This window comes from Megascapheus bottae, chromosome 1 (genome assembly GCF_031878675.1).
Source record: "Megascapheus bottae isolate mThoBot1 chromosome 1, mThoBot2.hap1, whole genome shotgun sequence".
In the NCBI taxonomy this organism is placed as follows: domain Eukaryota; kingdom Metazoa; phylum Chordata; class Mammalia; order Rodentia; family Geomyidae; genus Megascapheus; species Megascapheus bottae.
In genome coordinates this window covers 10,320,781-10,344,137 of record NC_143509.1, presented here as the reverse complement: position 1 = coordinate 10,344,137, position 23,357 = coordinate 10,320,781, and the positions used below count along the sequence as shown (strand labels likewise).

General features: G+C 39.1%; 1 non-coding gene and 1 pseudogene across 1 annotated transcript; both read right to left on the bottom strand.

Annotated features, from left to right (window-relative positions):
- Positions 1-3,255: 3,255 nt before the first annotated feature.
- LOC150068355 (U6 spliceosomal RNA) lies at positions 3,256-3,362 on the bottom strand. Its single transcript, XR_016538670.1, has one exon. It is a non-coding gene; the product is annotated as a U6 spliceosomal RNA (small nuclear RNA).
- Positions 3,363-4,254: 892 nt separating this feature from the next.
- LOC150068354 (putative gustatory receptor PTE01 pseudogene) lies at positions 4,255-5,022 on the bottom strand (annotated as a pseudogene).
- Positions 5,023-23,357: the final 18,335 nt, after the last annotated feature.

The window sequence follows — 23,357 nt, the reverse complement described above, 5'->3', positions numbered from 1 at the left end:
CCAGAAAACACACCTCCAAATCCCTTCTCTATCCACCCTCAGCACTCACTCACTGAAGCTGCCTCTCTCTTCAGCCATGATCCACGTGGACCCCAGACCTGCCGTGTAGCACCAGTTCAGCCTCTGTCCTCAGAGTGGATGTGAAGACAGCATGGAAGCAGAGCTGGGGGATGCTGACAAGGAGGAGGAAGGTCCTGCCGGCAGGAGAGTGAAGGGCAGGGAGCACAGGCTCCCCTTCCAATTCTAGGTGGCCTTGGAACACTGAGGCCCACAGCTCCCAACTAGCCAAGTTGAACACATCAATGACCAAGTTTCTGTGTACATTTCAAGCAGAGATCTGAGAGGACCTAAAAGAAATCCATGCTTGTTCAAGACTCTCTGTCTATGCAGATGATTAATACACTAAAACTTCTATCACTTATGCTTATCTGATGGAGAGATGGCATGGACATTTCACATTCCTTATAATTGATCTCCAAACTGGGGTGACTTTTAATGAATTTTCATTGTTCTCTATCCATACCATATATCTTCGGAATTATTATGATTCCAACTTCAAAGTTTACATGTTTTCTAATTTTATTTTGTTTTATTATTCATATAAACATTTAATCAAACATTTTATTTTCTTCCCACCCACAAATGCCTACAGAAAACATTCCGTGATTTAAGGATATGTAAACACTGAAGCAATATAAACCCTGAAATTACAAATACAATAAAGACAATGAATTGAGAAGTTGGGTATTAATTTTCCAGGTCTGTCTATTCCCTTACAAACAGTAAAATATATTTTTTCTGATGGGTGTATACAATTTCATTGTGTTTATAGACCACATTTTCTTGATTCATTTATCCACCGAGGGGTATCTCCGTTGATTGCATATCTTGTATATGTAAACAATGCTTCAATGAAAATGGTGGTACTGACAGTTGCAGTGGGGAAATGTTTGTAGTGGATTTTTATCAAATGACCCAGAGTGGGAATGCTGGGTCATAGAGAATCTCTGTTTAGTCTTTTGAGGAATCTCCATAGCTTTCCAGAAATTGTACCCACAACTTACGAATGTCCCCTTCTGGCCACATCCCCACCAACATCTGTGATTATCAGTTTTCTTCATAATGGTCATCTAACTGAGGTTTGGTGGAATCTCAAAGTTTTTTGATTTGCATTTTTCTCAGTGCTGGGGCTTGAACTCAGGGCCTGGGCACTGTCCTTAGACACTTTGTAGTACTCTGCCATTTGAGGCAGAGTGCCACTTCCAGCTTTTTCTGTGTGTATGGTGCCAAGGAATTGAATCCAGGGCTTTGTGCATGGGAGGTGAGCACTCTACCATTAGGCTATGCTCACAGCCCCACTTCCTACTTTTTCCGTGCATGTAGCACTGAGCAGTTGAACCCAGGGCTCTATGCATGCTAGCTAAGCACTCTAATATCAGATTAACATTTGTCCATTGAATAGCATCTTCACCGTTACCATACATCTGCTGTGGTGACTAGTGCAGGAATTCCCTTGGATGTAAGAGATGTTGTGGCAGATCCTAAGCAGATGGCAGGGAAATGAGATAGAGGCTAAAGCTTTATGCTTCTCACATGAGGAAGAAAAGAAGTTGTTTTCCGATACACAACAAATCTACATAGAGATCTAGAAATGGACATCCTTATGTGTTGGAGAAAGACAACAAGAGTCTGACCTTCAATTAAACACCAAAAAAGTTGAAAGTGTTGTTATGTCTCAATGAAAGGAGGGCCAGCCTTAACAAAAAGAGAAAAAAATCAGGAACAGGGTAAGGTCCACAGTTCAAGACCCAGAAAAAAGGATTGCAGTGCTAAATTCCCGAAATCTTAACAGCTTTAGTTTTGAAATCTCACTGTTTGAGATCTCATAATCTCGGTGTCTTCTTTCTTTTCCCTTTTTTCAAAATTGTACTATGGTTAAAAGCTGTACCACAGGATTCAAATTGTCATGTTTATTTATGAACTCTGTGATCAAAGTCATTCATTCCACAGTTCTTCTGGACTCTCTCACGCCCTACACATCCCCTCACTTTGTCTGGATCCCTTTCCACATATGTACATGAGCAAATGCAGTCATGATATTCTTTTGAACTCAGGGTCTGATTGATGTCCCTGGTGCTGCTTTTGAACCATGACCCTCACTCAGATCTCAGCCTCCTGAGTAGCTAAGTGACAAGCATAAGCCAGCATCACACAGCTTTATTTCCCTTTAGTGTTTCCTGATGTTTTAACCATTCTGACACATTTTATTTTGTTTATTCCAATTTTAATAAATAATGAAAATCCCAACTATGTGTCAAATATACCAATAGCACTACTATGAACTACAACAAATAATAAAAAGAAATTTTTAAAAAGTGGACACAAACAGATCATTTTTGTTTTGGTAGCACTGGTGTTGAACTCAGGGCTTTCTGATTTCTTGGCAAATGATATATAACGTGCTTTCTTTGTTCTTAGTAATTTACAGATGGGATCTAGGACTTTTTTTGTTTTTTTTAAAGAATTTATTAATGTTGATTTTTTACATAATATTTTAAATGACAAGTTTAACAAACAAGTGTTCAAGGAGGGAATCTCTATTTACAATCACTAGGACTTAGTATGTAGAACTTAATCAAAATTAGGCCAAGGGTTTGTATGTCATAGAAACATATTAATTTACGAAATAAGGCATTATGTTTATAAGTCATAGGTTTTTATGTCTATATAGTTATGTTTATATTTCCATTACCATGTCCATAACATTGGGTATGCAAATATTATTGCCTTGCTCTTGTACTCTGTGGATTTAATAGCCACATATTAGGAATACCATGTGCCTTTTGTTCCTTAGGTCTTGACTTGTCTCACTCAACATGATTCGCTCCAGGTTCATCCATTTCCCTGTGAATGCCATTGTTTTATCTTGTCTGTTGGCTATGTAGAATTGCATTGTGTATATATACCACATTTTCTGAATCTATTTATCTGCAGTACGGCATCTGCTTTGTTTCCATCGCCTGGCTATTGTGAATAGTGCAGAGATGAACATAGCTGAGCAGGTGTCCTTGTAATATCTTGGGTCATGATGTTTAGGATAGATGCCCAGAAGTGGTATGGAGGGATTGCAGGGAAGGTCTATTTTCAGGTCTTTAAGAAACCTCCACACTGCTTTCCAGTGTGGCTGAACTCGTCTGCATTCCCACCAGCAGTGTAATAGGGTTCCTTTTCCTCCACAACCCTACCAGCAACTGTAAAAATATGGAACACTTTACGAATTTGCACATCATCCTTTCGCAGGGGCCATGCTAATCTTCTCTGTATCATTGCAATTTTAGTATATGTGCTGCCGAACCGAGCATGATCTAGGACTTTTTAATGCACAGGTCTGCCCGGTTGCTTATATCTCAGGGATGAGCCTAAAACTGCTCATAAAAGCAAGGTGGATGATTTTTGTTGTTTGCTTGCTTCTTTGCATCTTGGTTTGTACCATTCCTGGGGTGTGAACTCAGGATGTGGACACTTTCCCTGATTTTTTTCCTCAGGACTATTTTTCTGCTTCTTGAGCCATAGCTTGACTTTTTGCTCTGTGTGTGTGTTGTAATTGAATTTAAAACTCATAGGTGATGATGGGAGGGAAGAACTGGGACCGTGGGAAGGTAGGAATTACTTTATCCAGAATGAAATGCACTCTTTGCCTGACTTATGTAATGTTAGCCCACTTATAGAACACCTTTAAAATATCAGAAGTCATCAGGGGAAAAAAATTAAGGCACTAGTTTATAATTTTTAAATTAACTCAAGCTAAAGGGCAGGATGGGATAGCTGGCTACAAAATAACATGTTTTGAATTCAAAGTCTGTCCAACAGTATTGAGGTAAAATGTAAATATTACAAAATTCACCACTCAGTCCTTGCAATATTCTTTGTTGGTACTAACATCTGTAAACATTCATCATTCTTTACAAACTAAAAATTTAAACATTACAAAGATATATTCCTCCTTAAGGAATACATCCTGACATAGCCAGAATTGATTTCCACTGCTAATGGATTGTACTAATTAAACTAGACACATACATTAACTTGTTGGTTTGCAATTTTTCCAACTTGTTGGAAAAAAAAGATTATAAAAATAAATAAATAAATAAATAAATAAAAACTAGACACATACAGTATTCAGACAGGTAGAATTTATAGGACTATATGCTGAAGATTCTTGCTTCTGTCAAAACCACATAACAAATGAACTTCCTACCTGCTGGTGTCAGCTCCTGGTTTGTACAACGTGCTCAGGGCATTTTTGAAGTCCCTGTTCCTCAGACTGTAAATGAAAGGGTTCAGGAGAGGAGTGACCACTGCGCACATTGCTGAGAACACAACGCTGCCCTTGGGAGAATGTGACACAGCTGACTCAAAGTAGACACCCAATGCTGTCCCAAAGAATAAGCAGACCACAGACAGGTGAGAGCCACATATGGAGAAGGCTTTGTAATTCCCGCTTGAAGACGACATTCTCAGTACAGAAGAAATAATCTTGTAGTAAGAGAAAAGGATCCCTAAGAAAGGAAGGAAACAGTATATGGTACCAATAATATATTTTAAAAAATCATTTGTGAATGTATGCTCACAGGAAAGATCCAGCACTTGAAAAGGATCACAGAAAAAAGTTGGGATTTCCAAAAGCTTGAAATCGGTCAGCTGTAACACCATCCACACATGCAGTTGTCCTTCCAAGGTGCTGGCGACAAATGACAGCAGAATCAAGAAGACTCAGAGACAAGGGTTCATGATGAGTGCGTAATTCAGGGGGTGACAGATGACCACAAAGTGGTCATAGGCCATGGCAGTAAGAAGCAAAACCTCCATACAACCAAAAATGAGAGAAATAGACATCTGTGTGAGGCAGCCCACATAGGAGATGGCTCTGCTGTGAGTGTGGATGTCCACCAGCACCTTGGGGACTGTGGTGCAGGTGAAGCCAATGTCAGCTAAGGACAGGTTGGAGAGGAAGAAGTACATGGTAGTGGGGAGGTGGGGGTCAGAGGTGACAGCCAGGATGATGAGCAGATTTTTGACTACAGTGATCATGTGCGTGGACAGGAAGAGCCCAAAGAGCATGGGTTGTAGCTCAGGGTCATCTGAGAGTCCCAGGAGGGAAAATTCTGAGATATGTGTTAGATTACACATCTCTGCATTAGTTGGAGATCTTCGATATAAAGAGAGAGCAATACTTAGTGAAGAAGTCAGAATTCAACAATCATTCTGAACTCAAATATGCACAGTTCATAACAACATTCTGTCCGATACTTTTCAGTTATCCCAAACCCAATCATCCTAGATTTTTTTCTTTCTCATTGATTCCCTTTCATATATTCATTTTAAATACTCAACTGTGTTAGGACATTATAGGCAGTGTTTTCTGATCACAGGAAATACAGCTTATTTTTATTACAGTCTACTTCACAGGTGTGATTTTTTAATCTGTGAAATTCATTTTCATCCAATCTGTAAAGAAGCATGCCTACATGCTCCATTTTATGATACGGAAATAGTGAATAGGGCCATGGTGAAAAATTCAAATTGTCCTACTTATGAAAACTCTGTAAAATATACAGAGCTGCATGATCCAAAGCAATTTCTCATCGAGAGTCCAGGACTAGGAAATCCTCTACCGTGCCTGCAATACCCCAGGAGATTTCTTCATCCTTGCTTTTTTTCTAAGTTTCATCTTTGTTTCCCTCCATCCCCCCCTTTTCTCTCTGTCTTTCTCTGTCTCTGCCTCTGTCTGTCTTTCTCTGTCTCTGTCACTCTGTCTCTGTTTCTGTGTCTCTGTCTCTGTCTCTCTCTGTCTCTCTGTCTGTCTATCTGTCTGTCTGTCTCTCTCTCTGTCTCTCCCTCTCTCTCCCTCTCTCTCTCTCTCTGTCTCTCTCTCTCTGTCTCTCTCTGTCTCTCTCTCTGTCTCTCTCTCTCTCTGTCTCTCTCTCTCTGTCTCTGTCTCTGTCTCTCTCTGTCTCTGCTCTGTCTCTCTCTCTCTCTCTCTCTCTCTCTCTCTCTCTCTCTCTCTCTCTCTCTCTCTCTCTCTCTCTCTGTCTTTGTGTCTTTGTGTGTCTTAGGATTCTAACTCTAGGCCTGGGTCCTGACCTTGAGGCTTTCCTGCTCAAAGGAAATCTCAAACACTTTAGTATGAAACTCCACTTTTGGCTTCCTGGTAGCTAATTGGAGATGAGAGCTCACAGGTTTTGCTGCCCACGCTGGCTCTGAACCTCTATCCACAGAACTCAGCCTGTTGAGTAGCTAGGATTCCAGGTATGAGGCACCAGGGCTTGGATTGTAGCATAATTTAAAAAAAAAACCACGTACTCTTCAGTCTCCTACATATAAATAAATTAAGATCTCCAATATGACATCTACTTCTTCCTGAAGTAATTTCAGGAATTGAGGATTTTTCTGACAGTGGAGCAAGGGATTCCTGGGATGTAGGGAATGTTGGTTGACATTTAGTTACTGGGTTTCTTCCTTTTCAATCATCTATCAGATTATTGCACTTCCTATACGGGTTGCTAGCTGTGACCCTGGTGGCTGTTTTGTGATCAGTCAATAATCCCCTACAGAAGAAATTAGTGTTCTCTTTCTGGAAATCAGAGAGAAATGAAACAGATGTTCAGATTCTCACTGGGGGACTAACAAAGTCTATCACACCACTTTTCAGTATTTAATATTCGGTGACAATAAACTAATAGAAAGTTAGATTCACACTGTTTTTTATCTAACCATCTACCACCACTTCCATATGAATTGAGTGTTCAGTCATATCCTGTTAGATAACTAGACAGACTGCAGTAAACAATAATAAATTTTAAGTAAGAATCCTGTGACATTCTATAGAACAGATCAATAATTTTTACATTCTTCACTACTGTTACTCCTGAGACTCCTCTAACAGGATACCAAATTACTGGCTTGTCTTCATTATATTGAAGCAGTCCTTACAGCTGTTAGCTCTTTAGTTAGGAAACAAGGCATTTGACTGTATTTCTTGACAAGAAGGAAAACTCTAAATCACCAGGAATTTTGCAGAAAGCACGCTTGTCTGAATTGTGTGGTACACTCACTCCACACTTGGTTGTGTTGCTTCTCTGTTGGGTCATGTCCATGAAGTACAGATGAAAAGATTGTGCCATGCCTGAAGTGTATGAAAACCTCAGGCTCAATCCTCACAGTGGATCATGAGTAGGGCAACACAGGAGAATTTCCAACTGGGGCTAATATTGCATTGGAGATATTTAGGGAGATGTCAGGGGACTGGCTGGTAATAGGCTCTTCTATGATAGTGGATGCACAATTCACAGAGCTCACAATTTGCCAAACTGATGCCGAACAAATCATCTCTAGGCAGCCCATAACATGGTGGGGGGTGAGCGAGAACAAATACCTAAAAGTATAGTTTTGAAGCATGTCCTTTGGTAAACAAAACTGGTCTGTCTCTGCAAAGATGACAAGATGAAAAGTATGGGTAATTATAGAGTATACAGGGAGGCTATTCCACATTGCAAACCCTTTGGACAGTTCCCAGACAGTTCATAAAGGAAATATCTAGAATATCATTGTCTTGAATGGGTGACTAGCAGGAAGGAATATATCATATGGAATCATTGAACAGACATTGAGAGAATTTTGTCACCATCCTCAATGTGCATGTATAAAAGGAATGTGGATATTAATGTGGCAAGTGGGGGGGAGAGAGGGAGTATTTTGGAAGGTGTGATTGGGTTTAAGATTCGTTGTACACGTACATGAATGTCTTAAATGGAAAGTTCTGTCTACAAACAAGTGAAGAATTAATATCTCCAAAACGAGGCTGCACTGCTGGCTCACATGTGTGATCCTAGCTACTCAGGGTGCTGTGAGTGAAAGATCAGGGTTTTTAATTAAAGAATTTGTTAACATTGATTTTTATATCATATTTCAAATAACAAGTTTAACAAACAAATGTTCAAGAAGGGAATCTCTATATACAATCACTGGGACTTAGTTTTTAGAATTTAATCAAAATTAGGTTTAGGGTTTGTATGTCATAGAAACATATTAATTTATGAAATAAAATATTATGTCTATAAAGTCATAGGTTTTTATGTCTATATAGTTATGTTTATATTTCCATTACCATGTCCATAGCATTGGGTATGCAAATATTGTGTCCTCGCTCTTCTACTCTTTGAATCTAATAGCCACATATTAAGGACACCATGCACCTTTTATTCTTTTGGTCTTCACTTGTCTCACTCAGCATGATTCTCTCTAGATTCATCCACTTCCCTCCGAATGCCATTATTTTATTCTGTCTGTTTGCTATGTAGAATTCCATTGTATGCATTTATATATATATATATATATATATATATCACGTTTTCTATATCCATTCATCCACAGTAGGGCATCTGGATTGTTTCCATCACCTAGCTCTTGTGAATAGTGCAGAGATAAACATAGCTGAGCAGGTATCCTTATCATATCGGGTTATGATGTTCAGTGTATATGCCCAGAAGTGGAATGGCAGGATCGTAGGGAAGGTCTATTTTCAGTTCTTTAAGAAACTTCCACACTACTTTCCAGAGTGGCTGAACTAGTTAACAATCCCACCAGGAGTGCAGGAGGGTTTCTTTTTCTCCACAACCCCGCCAGCACCTGTCATTGTCTGAGTACAAAGTCTTGGCCATTCTTGTTGTGGTAAGGTGGTATCATAGGGTTGTTTTTATTTGCATTTCCTTTATGAGTAGGGATGATTAACATTTTATCATATACTTTTCTGCATTTTAATCTCTTCTTCTGAGAAGTCTCTCTTTAGTTCCCTTGCCCATTTGGTGAATGGCTTGTTGGGTTCGGGGGGATTAGTTTCTTGAGTTCCCTGTAGATACTGGATATTAAGCATTTGTCAATTGTATTATTGGTAAATGTCTTTTCCCAATTGGTTGGCTATCTCCCTACTTTTGCGACTATACTTATATCTATACAGAAATTTTATTTTTTTATTTTCACACTTTTTTCCATATATTTTTATTGTAATTAATAGAAGGGTTACATTACATTCACCTGATGGAAGGTGAATTACTTCAAATACATTGATACCCTTCCTCATGTCTTGGTCCCCATTTCCCTCCCCTCCCCACCCCCACCCTCATTTTATTTTCCCCCATTTCCTATCCAATTTCAAATAACCAAATACACATATATCCAATATATCAGATAACAAAGTGAAATACTATAACAGTATGAGATAACCAAAGGACAGCAAAAGAGATGAGAGATAACATAGTACATTAAGGACAACAATCAGTCATTGTATGGCTTTTCTTTCTATGTTCTGCAAGTTCTTTCATTTAGTGTCATCCTATATGACCTTATGTATCTAGGTTTTACTCTATTGTAAATCTCTGCTAGGAGAGCCCAAGTTTTCTACTGATTATGACAAACAAGGGAAACCATTGAGCCTATATTCCTTTCAGTCTGGCTTACTTCACTTAATATGATTTTTTCCAAGTCGTTCCATTTCCTTACAAATGGGGCGATGTCATTCTTTCTGACAGCAGCGTAGAATTCCATTGTGTATAAATACCACATCTTGTTGATCCACTCATCACCTGAAGGGCATCTGGGTTGGTTCCATATCTTTGCTATGGTGAATAGTGCTGCAATGAACATCGTTGTGCTAGTGGATTTAGTACGCCCTTGTTTCCGAATGAATGGGTAAATGCCAAGTAGTTGAATTCCTGGGTCATAGGGGAGCTCTATGTTTATTCTTTTCAGGAACTGCCATACTGCTTTCCATAGTGGTTGAGTGAGTTTGCACTCCCACTGCAGTGTAGTAGTGATCCCTCCTGGCCACATACCCTCCAGCATCTGTTGTTATTAGTTTTCCTCATCCTGGCCATTCTAACTGGAGTGCGGTGGAATCTTAGAGTTGTTTTGACTTGCATTTCTTTTATGACCACAGATGTTCAGCATTTCTTCATGTGTCTATAGGCCATTTTTGTTTCTTGTTCAGAGAAGACTCTCTTTAAGTCTTTGGCCCATCTTTTAATGGGATGGTTGTTTCTTTGGAGATTAGTTTTGGAGTGATTCAATTTTTTGAGCTGTTGATATATTTTAGATATGAGGCCTTTGTCTGTTGTATGGTTAGCAAAAATCTTCTCCCATTCTGTAGGCTTACTAATTAAATTACCAGCTATGTCCTTTGCCATACAGAAGCTTTGCAGTTTAATGCAGTCTCACTTATCCAGCCTTTCTCTGATTTGTTGTGTTTCTTGGTCCTTATTAAGAAAGTTTGGACCTGTGCAAAGGAGGCCTAATGTGTCTCCTATTCCTTCTTGTAAAGTTTTCTGTGTGTCAGCTTTACATCCAGGTCTTTGATCCATTTGGAATTAATTCTACTGCAGGGTGACAAATAAGGACCCAACTTTAGATTTCTGCAGGTGCTTAACCAGTTCTGCCAGCACCACTTATTGAAGAGGCTGTCTTTCTTCCATTCTATTTTTTTTGCTCCCTTGTCCAAGGTTAGGTGGCCATAGGTCTGTGGTTTAATATCTGGGTCCTCAGTTCTATTACATTGGTCTTCAGGCCTGTTCTTGTGCCTTTACCAAGCTGTTTTGATAATTATAGCTCTGTAATGGAGGCTAAAGTTTGGTATTGAAATTCCTCCAGCGCTGTTCCTTCTGATAAGAAGTGTTTTTGCTATACAGGGTCTTTTATTATTCCATACGAAATTTGGATTGCCTCTTCTATTTCTTGAAAGAATGACATTGGGGTATTGATGGGTATTGCCCTTGGCAAGATTGTCATTTTCACAATGTTGATTCTTCCAAACTAGGAGAATGGGAGATTTTTCCATTTCCTCAGTTCTGCTTATTTCCTTTTTCAGGGTTTTAAAGTTTTAATCAAAAAGGTCCTTCACATTCTTAGTTAAGGTGATTTGTAGGTACTTTATTTGTATTAAGGCTATTGCAAAAGGAGTTGCTGTCCTGACTGTTGTCTCATTCCTCTCACTGTTGGCATACGGGAAGGCAGTTGATATTTGAGGGTTAATTTTATACCCTGCTATCCTTCAAAGTTTTGAATCAGCTCAAGAAGCTTGGGAGTGGAGTTTATAGGATTTTTTAAATACAGAATCAAAAAGCAAGATACATCTTTCTGTTGTCTTCATGAGACACATCTTGCCCCAAAACACAATCATCTTTTAAAGTGAGAGTTTGCAACAAAATTTATCAAGGTAACAGCACCCATAAACAGGCTGGAGTTGCCATCCTCATATCAGATAAAATAGACTTCAAACTAAAATTAGTGAGAAAAGACAAAGAAGGTTACTACATACTAATAAATGGATCTCTCCTCCAGGAGGACATAACTAACCTAAATATCTACACACCTAATCCCGGAGCACCGAACTTCATCAAGCAAACTTTACATTCTTTGAAACTATACATAGATCAAAACACAGTGATTTTTGGTGACCTTAATACACCTTTCTCACCTATGATCAGATCAACAAGGCAAAAACTCAACAGAGAATCCCTAGAATTGAACAACTGTATAGACCAACGAGATCTAACAGGTATCTGCAGATTATTTCAGCTCATAACAACACAATATACATTTTTTTCAGCAGCACATGGAACATTTTCCAAAATAGACTACATTTTAGGGAGTAAAACAAACCTGGGCAGATTCAGAAACACTGAAATTATTCCCTGCACTCTCTCAGACCACAAGAGCATCAAATTGGAACTGAACACCAGTCTCCACAAATAAAACCCTGCAACTCATGGAGATTGAACAATACACTGTTGAATCAACAATGGGTCATCGAAGAGATAAGAACAGAAATCCAACAGTTCATGAAATTCAACAAAAATGAGCACACAAAATACCAGCCCCTTTGGGACATAGCAAAGGCAGCATAGCATTCTGTGTGCCTACAATAACAAATTGGAAAAATCACAAACCCACAATTTAACGTGTCACCTTAAGCGCCTGGAAGAAGAGCAAAAAAAAACCAGATCCCACTAGAAGGAAGCAAATTCTTAAAGCAAAGCAGTATTAAATGAATTGGAGTCCAAAAAGTATAGAAAGAATCAACAAAACAAGGAGTTGGTTGTTTAAAGAATTCACGAAATTGACAGGCCCTTAGCAAATCTTACCAAATAAAGAAGGGAGCATACCGAAATAAACAAAATCACACATGAGAATGGTAATATTACGACAGAAATTACCAAAATCCAGAGGATCATGAGGAAATATTTCTCAAATCTTCATGCCAACAAATTTGAGAATCTAGAAGAAATGGATGAATTCCTAGCCAATATTAACATACCCAAACTGAACCAAGAAGACCTAAACCAACTAAATAGGCCTATTTCAAGCACTGAAATAAAAATGGCAATAAGAGAAGTTCCAACTAAGGAAAGCCCAGGGCCAGATGGATTCACAGGTGAATTCTATAAAGTTTTCAAAACAGACCTCACACCAATACTCCTCAAGCTCTTCAAAGAAATTGAAAATGAAGGCTCTTTGCCAAACTCATTCTTTGAAACTTGTATAACCCTCATCCCCAAAACAGACAGAGATCCATCAAAGAAAGAGAACTATAGGCCCATTTCTTTGATGAATATTGATGCAAAACGTCTCAACAAAATACTGGCCAACCATCTCCAACAACTCATCAAAAAAATTATACACATGATCAAACAGGATTCATCACAGAGAGGCAAAGCTGGTTCAACATATGCAAATCAAGTAATATAATTCAACACATCAACAGGAGCAAGGACAAAAATCACATGAATGTCTCAATAGATGCAGAAAAGCATTTGACAAGATCCAACACCCTTTTATGCTAAAAGCTCTGGAGAAATTAGGAATCCATGGAACATTACTCAGTATAATAAAGGCAATCTATGACAAACCCACAGCTAGTATTATACTTAATGTCGAAAAGCTAAAGCCATTCTCTCTAAAATCAGGAACGAGACAAGGATGCCCACTCTCTCCACTCCTCTTTAACATAGTATTAGAATTCCTAGCCAGTGCAATAAGGCAAGAAGCAAGCATAAAGTGGATCCAAGTAGGGAACGAGGAAGTAAAATTATCCCTTTTTGCAGATGACATGATTTTGTATTTAAAGTATCCTATAGAATCTACTCCCAAGCTCCTCGAGCTGATTCAAAACTTTGGAAGGGTAGCAGGCTATGAAATTAACCCTCAAAAATAAACTGCCTTCCTCTATGCCAACAGTGAGAAGAATGAGGCAATAATCAGAAAAGCAACTCCTTTCACAATAGCCTCAAAGAAAATAAAAGACCTAGGAATTAGCTTAACTAAGAATGTAAAGGACCTTTTTGATGAAAACTTTAAAACCCAGAAAAAGGAAATTAAAGCAGAAATGAGGAAATGGAAAAACCTCCATGCTCCTTAATTGGAAGAATCAACATCGTCCTTCTATATGGCAAATATCATGTAACCCTTTTATTAATTACAATAAAAAATTTAAAAAAAAGAATCAACATCGTGAAAATGACAATATTTTTAGGTAGTCCAATCTGTTGTGACCCTGGGATTCTGTTCAGGGATCTTTTGCCTTTGCCCATGAGTTCCAGTGTCTCTCCTACTTTATCATGTAGCAGTTTCAGTTTCCAGTCTGACATTGAGGTCTCTAATCCACTTTGAGTTAATGCTTGTGCATGGCGAAAGGCTAGGGTCAATTTTTGCTTTTCTGCATGTTGCTGCCCAGTTTTCCCAACACCAATAATTGAATAGACTGTGTTTTTTCCACTGTATATCTCGGCTCATTTGTCAAATACAAGTTGACTATAGGTATGTGGTTCTGTTCCACTGATCTTCTGGTCTGTTTTTGTGCCAATATCAAGTGGTTTTGTTATTATGGATCTATAGTAGAGTTTAAGTCTGGTTGTAATACCACCTAGAATTGTTTTGGCTATTCTAGGTTTTTCTTTTCCATATGAATCCTTGGATTATATCTTCTGTTTCAGTAAAGAATATCTTTGGGATTTTGATGGGGATTGCATTGAATTTTAAATCAATTTTGGCAGTATAGCCATTTTCATTATGTTGGTTCTCCCTATCCATGATCATGGGATGTCTTTCCCTTTCCTGGTGTCCTCTTTAATTTCTTTCATTATGCTTTTATACTTGCAAGATCAGGTTTTTAAGCCAGCATGGGCAGGAAAGTCTGTGAGACACTGATCTCCAATAAACAACTCAGCAATGGCTGGAAATGGCACTGTGGCTCAAGGTGTAGAGCAGTGGACTTGAGCCAAAAAGCTCATGGGCAGTGTCTAATCCCTGAGTTCAACCACAAGGTCCAGCACAAAAATGGTTAAAAACAGAATGTATCTTATATTTAACTCTCATCAATGACTCGTGTGAAATGCAAAATTTTATTTAGAATTGTCAGTTAAATGCCCGTGGTAGTATGCTATAGCATATTCCAGAAGTGACATCAGGATACACATAGCCTCCCCATAATTAAAAACTATGAACTATGAGGCACACATATCGTATGATTTATTTTAGGCCATTTCATTTGTTTCAACCATATTCTACAGGCCCATGAACTTTTTGTCATGTGAGAGAGTGTATTTAACATTTTTCTAGGTACATTTGCAAGGAAAGGTCATTTATTATTTTTTTCCTGACCCAAAACTCTAACAGCCAGGCTGTTGGTCCACGGTTGCTACCCTAGCTCCTCACAAGGAGGAAATCTCACGATTTGCATTTTGAGGTCAGCCACAGTTGGAAATCCCATAAAACTGTTATTTCCAACTAAACACACACACACACATATACACACAGAGTCAGAAGTGGGGTGTAGTTCCAGTTATAGGTCCCTAGTCTTCAGGAAAGAAATTTATGGATAGTACCAAGTCCTGAGGACTGGTACAAACAAATAAGTAACTCTCCACCCCAACGTACGACGCAACTTTTATTAACCATGAGACAGAGGATCACATGTGCAACGGTAACATCAGAGTATCTGGCCAGATCTGTAGATAAAGGCTTTTAATGTTTTAGATTGAGTAATTCTGTGTATAAGTGACCATTGAAATCAGCATGGAAATAACCACACTCCTAACAAGGAATAGTTTTGTTTTTAAGTGGATGTCAAAGTGTTCACAATTTAGTATGTCACTTTATGTATCAGGGTCTGCGTCACACCTTTCATCATTCCACCCCATATCTCTCAACCCTACACATCTCCTGATTGTCCTACTTTCATTTTCACATATAGTGGATAATATTGAATATGCTTACTGAATATCATGACTGTTTTCTCCCTTACCATTCCATCCTCACCCTTCTACACCCTTCCTCTTGGTTTGATCCCCATCCCCAACACTTCAAGTACAAGCTACTTCATATTTTTTAGGTTACCTAATAACTTCATGGCTCAAAAATCACACCATTGGAATCATCTCCTGTATAGTCCATTGTTTGTCAATACATTTGTTCATAGTCACCTGTGATCCAGCAGGCCTTTATATGTATATTTGTAAAATGGTACTCTATTCCACATTCTTCATTTCAATCAACTTCTAGGTACTCATTTTAGACATTCAACTATATTAGAATAGAAGGGGCTGCGCATGTGGCTTAGGGATAGAATGCTTGCCTAGAAAGTTGGAAGCACTAGGTTGACCAACTCTGTACCACATACACAGAAGTCTCTGCAAGTGTTGCTGTGGCTCCAAGTGGTAGAGTGCTAGCTTTGAGAACAGAGAGGCTCAGGATAGAGCCCAGGCCCTGAGTTCAATCCCCAGGACTATCAAAAATAAACAAAGAATCATGAAAGAAAAAGAAAAAGAGACAGAAAGAAATAGAGAAAGATAGAAAGAAAGAAAGAGAAAAAGAAAGAAAGAAAATGAACATTATATGGAATGTTTTTGGTCAAAGAACAGTAGAGGCTCCTCTTCCAAGATCACTGGAGAAAAATCCACAGAAATCATCCTGGTTGGTGAAACTCAATCTCATCCAATCTATAAAGAAACACCCATGTATACTTTCTTTATTAATAAAGAAATAGTGACATTTTCTGATGATATGATTCTTGTAAACATTGTAGAAAACATAGACAATTGGTTTCTCACCCTTAATTCATACAGATAATTCAGCACTAGAAAATACTATGCTGAGCCATCTATCTCTAAGGAGATTTCATTTCTTCATCCTGGTTCTTCTTCCTGGTTTTCTAATTCCCATCCTGGTTCCTTCCATTTCTTCGTTTCTTCCTTCTTTCCTTCCTTCCTTCCTTTCCTCTTTCTTTCTTTCTTTCGTTCTTTCTTTCTTTCTTTCCTTCTTTTTGTGTGTATGCTAGCTCAAGGACTTGTAATCAGATTCTGGGAACCTCACTGAGATTTTTCTTCTCTTTCTACCCCTGAGTCACACCTCTACTTTTGGCTCTTTGATGGTTAATTGGAGATAAGATTCTCATGGCCTTTGTTGCCTCTGTTGGCTTTGAACTGGGATCCTAAGATCTCAGTGCCTGGAATAGCTAGGAACACAGGTGTGAGCCATATGTACCCAAAACAAACTACACTGTAAGAAAACAATCACTCATTATATGGATTTTTTCCTATATCCTGGAGTTCCTTTCATTTAGCGTCATACTATATGGCCTTATCTAGGTTTTGCTCTATTGTAAATCTCTGCCAGGAGATCCCAAGGTTTCTACTGATTATTTCTCATCTCTTTTGCTATCCCATGGTTATCTCATATGGTTATTGTATTTTACCTTGTTATTTAATATATTGTATATATGTTTAGTTAGTTATTTGACATCAGATAGGGAACAGGGCAAAAGAGATGAGGGGTGGAAGTGGGAGAGTGAAATGGGGATCCAGACATGAAAAAGAGTATAAATGTTTGTGAACTAATGTACCTTCTATCTGGTGAATCTAATGTAACCCTAAAATAAAAATATATGAAAAAGTAAACAAAACTTTTTTCCAGTTTACACAACCTAAATGCTTCAAGTGGGAGAGCACTGTTCTTGAGAATAAGAGGCCCAGGGACAGTGCACAGGCCCAAAGTTTAAGCTCCAGAGCTGAACAAAGACCACAGCTTTCTCTCTTCAGAATGGATTATACAGGACTGAGAGCATACTTAGGTGGTACAGTGCTTGCCAAGCATGCACAAAGCTATGGGTTTGAGTCTTTGATACCACATTGAGAGAAAAAGGAAGAAGTGGCTATGTCTCAAGTGGTAGAGCACTAGCCTTCAGAAAGCCCAAGGACAGTGCCCCAGCGCTCAGTTCAGGCTCCAGGATGGGTAAAGAAGAAAAGACAAGAAAAGAAAAGGAAAAAGAATCTCACAGAATGTACTCTGGAAGAAGAATGTCTAAGATTTGGGTTTGAGAGGTGATGAGACAGGTTTTTCTGCCACTAAATTACTATACTCGGTGATTAAGGGGTCTCCTGCTAAATGAAAAGACCTCCAGGATATAGAAACAAAAGCCATATAATGAGTAATTGTTGTCCTTAATGTATTACATTATCTCTCATCTCTTTTGCTGTCCCTTGCTTATTTCATATTGTTACAGTATTTTACCTTGTTAGGTGATATATTTTATATAGGTTTATTTGGTTATTTGAAATTGGATAGGGAAGGGGGTAAAACAAGATGAGGGGTGGGGCTGGGGGAGGGAAATAGGGACCAAAACATGAGAAAGGGTATCAATGTTTGTGAAGTAATGCACCTTCTGTCTGATTAATATAATGTAACACTTCTATTAATTACAATAAAAATATTAAAAAAAGAATGTATTCTGTATAGGTGGACATGGAGGATTTTCAGCTGCAGCATCATATGGTGTTGGAGATTTGATGAGATGCCAGAGGACAGGCTGATGACAGGCTCTCCTACCATCATGGAACCTGATTTGCAGAACTCACAATTAGAAAAATTAATCTAAAGCTTACAAATCCAAATCAAGTCACTAACATAGATGAGAGGTAAAAAAATGTCCCAAACAATAGATTTTATATTTGTCCTCTGGAAAGCAAAGCTTCCAAGTTCTATGCCTAGATGACAGCATCAAAAATATGGCTAATTGGGGCCAGGAATTTGCCCTGGTGGTGGACTGTATGCCTAGCATACACGAAGATCTGGGTTTGATTCCTCAGTAGAAAAAAAAAGTTGGAAGTGTTGCTGTGGCTCAAGTGGCCTTGAGCTCTAGCCTTGACAAAGCCCAAGGACAGTGTCCAGATCCTGTGTTTAAGACCTAGGACTGGCAAAAATGTGGCTAACTATAGCATATAGAGGAATGCAATTCAAAGGTGTAAGATTTTTGAGTAAGACAGTTTAACAACAGAAATATTCTGAATATCACTGTCTTGAGTGGGGTTCCATTAGGAGGTATGAGAATGAATGGAAACAAGGAGCCATAGGAGAATGCAGTCATGATAATCCATGTTCATGTGTGTAAAAAATGAAATTTGGATCGCAATGTGCACATTGGTGAAAGGGTAGGTGGAAGAGAAGAATGATGGAAGAGATGAATCTGATGAGGATACTTTGTACAAGTGTATGGACTTGCTAATCTGAAATATGTTTCTACAAAGAAGTTAAGAGAAAAAGTAGCTTATTCAAATTATTAAATGATATGGTCTTTAACTATCATCAGTGACTTCTTTGAAATACAAACTATTGTAAAAGTGTTTCAGTTAAGTATGTGTGGAGAACAAGCACGCAAATGATATCAGCACACATTCTTCTCCCGATAATTAAAAAAATACATTTTACATTATTGATCTTATATCATATTATTTGTCTCAAACATATTCTCTAAATGAATAAACCTTCTGTAATGTAAGATAGCTTATGTACTCACTTTCCTATTCAGTCACAAATAATAATCATTTAAAGCTTTCTATGAAGAAAAACAGGTTTAGCTCTGTGCCTGTGGTTCACACAGAATAGCCAAGAGACTCAGGATCAGAGACCTGAGAATTTCAGTTTCAAAGCCATGTAGGGCTGGAAAGTCCATAAGAATTTGAGCTCCAATTAAAGATACACACACACACACACACACACACACACACACACACACACACACACACACACACACACAACCCAGAAGTGCAGTTATGCATCAAGTAGTAGAAGAATAGACCTGAGCAAAAAAGCTCACGGACAGTGTCCAGACCCTGAGTTCAAGCACCAGCACTGCTTCAAACAAACTAACAAAACAACAAGGAAACCTCAAAAATAATACCCATCTTACTTTCGTTAGTCAGGAAGAAGAGGCTCACACCTGAAATTTGGGCATCTGGCCGGTCCTGTTCTTTAACAAGCACTAGATCCTAGCCGGTGGGGTGGCTCAAGCCAGTAATCCTAGCTACTTGGGTGGCTTAGACCTGTGGATTAAGGTCCAAAACCAGCCTGGGCACAAAAGGACTTGAGACTTTTATCTCAAAATTTCCTCTAGAAAATGTCAAGTGGGGCTTTGGTCAAAGGTGGGCTTGGACTTGATCTGAAGCGCTCAGGGAAAGCACTCACACTGAGTTCGTCCCCTTGAACCACAAAAAAATCCCTGGAACCTATGTATAAAATAACTAAAAACAACGTGTTTGTCGTAAATCATTTGCCAAAAAATGAGAAAGCCCCAAGTTCAAACACCAGTGCTACCAAAACCAAAATAATCTGTTTTGGTCCACTTTTATTGAGGTAAAATATCGATGACAGAAACTTCATATCTAAACCACTGTAAAATTCAATTGAACTATCATTTGCAGGCATGTGTCATCTTTACAAACTAAAATTTTATGCATTTAAATCAGTTGAATCCTGACTATTAATATCCTTGACATGGCCAACGATTTTCTCTAGTGCTCCTGTGCCATCAATTATATTGATGAAACCAGACAAATACAAAGAATGTGCAAAGACAGGTAGGATTTACAGGAATATGAGTTAAATTTTCTTCCAATGCAAAACCATATTACAGATGGATTTCATAACTCCTGGTGTCAGCTCCTCATTTGAGCACCCTGACCAGGACACTTTTGAGGTCCCTGTTCCTCAGGCTGTGGATGAAGGGGTTCAGGAAAGGAGTGGCCACTGTGTACATCACTGAGGACACAGCACTGCCCCTGGAAGAATGTGACACAACTGATTAAACATAAACACCCAATACTGTCCCAAAGAATAAACACACCACTGACAGGTGAGAGCCACATGTGGAGAAGGCTTTGTACTCCCCTCCTGATAATGGAATTCTCAGCACTGAAGAAATAATTTTATCGTAAGAGAGAAGGATTCCAAAGATTGTAGGAAATCCATAAATGATAGCAACAACATATTTGAAGACATCATTTGAGAGTGTGTCTCTACAGGAAAGATCCAGAATTTGAGAAGGATCACAGAAGAAATTTGGGATTTCCAATTCCTTGAAATCGGTCATCTGCAATGCCATCCACACGTGCAGCTGTCCTTCCAAGAAGCTGACAACAAGAGACAGCAGAACCAAGGAGAAACAGAGATGAGGGTTCATGAGGACAGGGTAATTCAGGGGGTGACAGATGGCCACAAAGCAGTCATAGGCCATCACATTAAGAAGCATAACATCCATGCAGCAAAAAAAGATGAAGAGTCACATCTGTATGAGGCAGGCTACACAGGAGATGGCTCTGCTGTGACTCTGCATGTTCACTAGCATCTTGGGCAGGGTGGTGGAGATGAAGCAGATGTCATCTAAGGAGAGGATGGAGAGAAAAAATTACATGGGGGTGTGGAGGTGGGGTTCAGAGCTGATGGCCAGGATGATGAGCAGATTTCCCATTACAGTGATCAGGAACAGGGACAGGAAGAGCCAAAAGAGCATGGGTTGTAATTTTGGATCCTTTGAGATTCTCAGGAGACGGTAATCTGTAACATGGGTTAGATTTTCTGCTGCTTTATCACTTGGACATCTGCTCAAAAACAAAAATGTCTTGGTACAAAGGAAAACATATATCCAGGTATTTTCAGCTCTAAATATTTGAAACTCAAGTATTTACAAGTTTGAACCATATACTACATATGAAGTACAGTATTCTAGGGTTTGTGAATTGTGGCAATTCTCTACTTCTAGAATTTTCTCACTCTGTGATTCCTGTTCCTCTATTTTTGGTACATGTCTGCCCAGTGACACACAGCTGTGTTGCAAAGCCAAGAACGTAAAGGCTGGCTAGAGGCAGATCACCTGACAGTACAGCCCACACTTTTGTAGTGTGGGGGAGCAGGTTCCTGGGCAGCAGAAGGGATCTAAGAGTTTTACATGTTTATGATGCATGTCTCAGTCTAGGGGCCTATTTTTGGAGCCAGAGCCCTGCCCTAGGTTTGTGGAAGGCCATTCACTGACAGGGTGGGAGAGTGGGATTTTTTGTGTAAATTGAGATTCTGGATTGTAAACTGGGCTGGAGTATTTCAGGAAGATTCTCCTGGGGGAAGGGCGAGCAGTAGTTTAAGCGACTAGAGCAATATTGAATTAGGAGAACCAAGCAGTTTCCCATCCATTAGTGGAGTGAATATTTTTATTCCACTGAAAAGAAAATCCAATCCCATGGACAGTCACTCCTTATTCATCTCTATTCTTTCATCAGGCAGGCAGGAATCTAGTTCTGATTCCTCTGGACTTGCCTCTTCTGGTATTATGGCATTTGTAGGGAAATGGGCAGGCCTGGAAATGTGGTACTGAGTGAAATAAGTCAGGCTCAGAGAAACAAAGGTATTTGTCTTTCTCTAAACCATAGAAATTAAATCTCAATTTTCAGCATATATGAATACACATTGGGTCGTGTGTATCAATGCACACACAAATTGAGTAAAGTGTGGCAGAAAAGGATTCTGATGGAACAATTCCTCTCTATAGTTTAACCACATGAATAGGCGGAAGCTGAAACAGCCTGCTCCTTAAAATTACACAGTGTTCCAGGGGCAGGTTGTTCACACTTCTAATCCTAACTATTACAGAGACTGAGGTCTGAGATTCACAGGTGGAAGCCAGTCCGTGGCAGGGAATTCTGAGAAACTCTTGTTTACATTTAACTAGCAAAAACAGGAAGTTAGGAGGAGGCAAAATGAAAGGACCTCCAGGAACTTAGGAAAGTGGTTTGAACCATTTATATGCTGCTACATTTGGTGACCCACAAATGAGAACGAAAAGCACAGTAGCTATAGAATTCTCCATTACATATACTAGTACCCCTAACTTTCAACCCCTACCTGCAAATTCACTGACATACACTTTCCAGACTCCTAGTGTGTAAGATTTTACAAGAGCATCCTCACCACCTGTGATGCCCAAACCATCCTACGTGTCTTCATGCTGCAGAGAAAACATTCCTTCACCACGCATCCCACCCCATTCTATTGTTTAAGCTGCTTCCCTCGTCAGCTATGGCCCAGGTAGACAGATCTGAGCACCCCAGATCTGGTGCCCAGCCTAAGTCCAGCCTCCGTCCTCAGGAAAGAGAAGAAGACACAGAAGGAGCAGAGACGGTGTTGATGAGGAGACAGATATAGGACCAGTGTCCTGCAGACAAGAAAGGGACGGTTCATCCTTGGCTTCTACATGGCCTTGAAGGATTAATACCCACAGGTCACAATTAACCAAACTGTGTGTATTAATAGGCCAAGTCTCTGGACATTTACAACACAGGGATGGCAGAATCATGAAAACAATACATGACATGTGGCCAGGAGTGTGGCCTAGAGTAGTGACCTCGCCTATTATGCACAGAGCCCTACATTCAATTCCCTTGAAACTCCTAAACAGAAAAAAAAACAGAAGTTGTGCTGTGACTCAACTGGAAGAATAGTGTCATTGAGAAAAATGTGTTCAAGGACAATGTCCAGGCCCTGAGCTCAAGCCCCTCGACTGGCAAAAAAAAGAATAGGATTTTAAGTAGTTGTGCACTGGTTTCTTCATTACCATGTTAATATTAATTTGTAGTACCAAGTGGTTACAGTTCAACATATCAGTTTGTGAGTACAATTATTTTGGTAGTTGACACCCTTTCTGTCTCCCCAACTGTCCCAACTTCAACAATATCTTTAGTATTCTATTTTTTAAAAAAGATAAACATCTGAATTACATTAAAGTAATTGTCCAAGGAGTTTCCACTCAATAAAACAGTTGATGAAGACAATGCTTCTTGATCCTTATCAACACTTTCATTCTCCTTCATTCTACCCAAACTCCCCTCCCTTAAATTGTCTTCATTTTGAAGGGTATGTATAAAATCTTTAATAACATTTCCCCTCTTCTCTCCTCATTCTTCTACCATCCTCTGTCCTACCCTCTACAC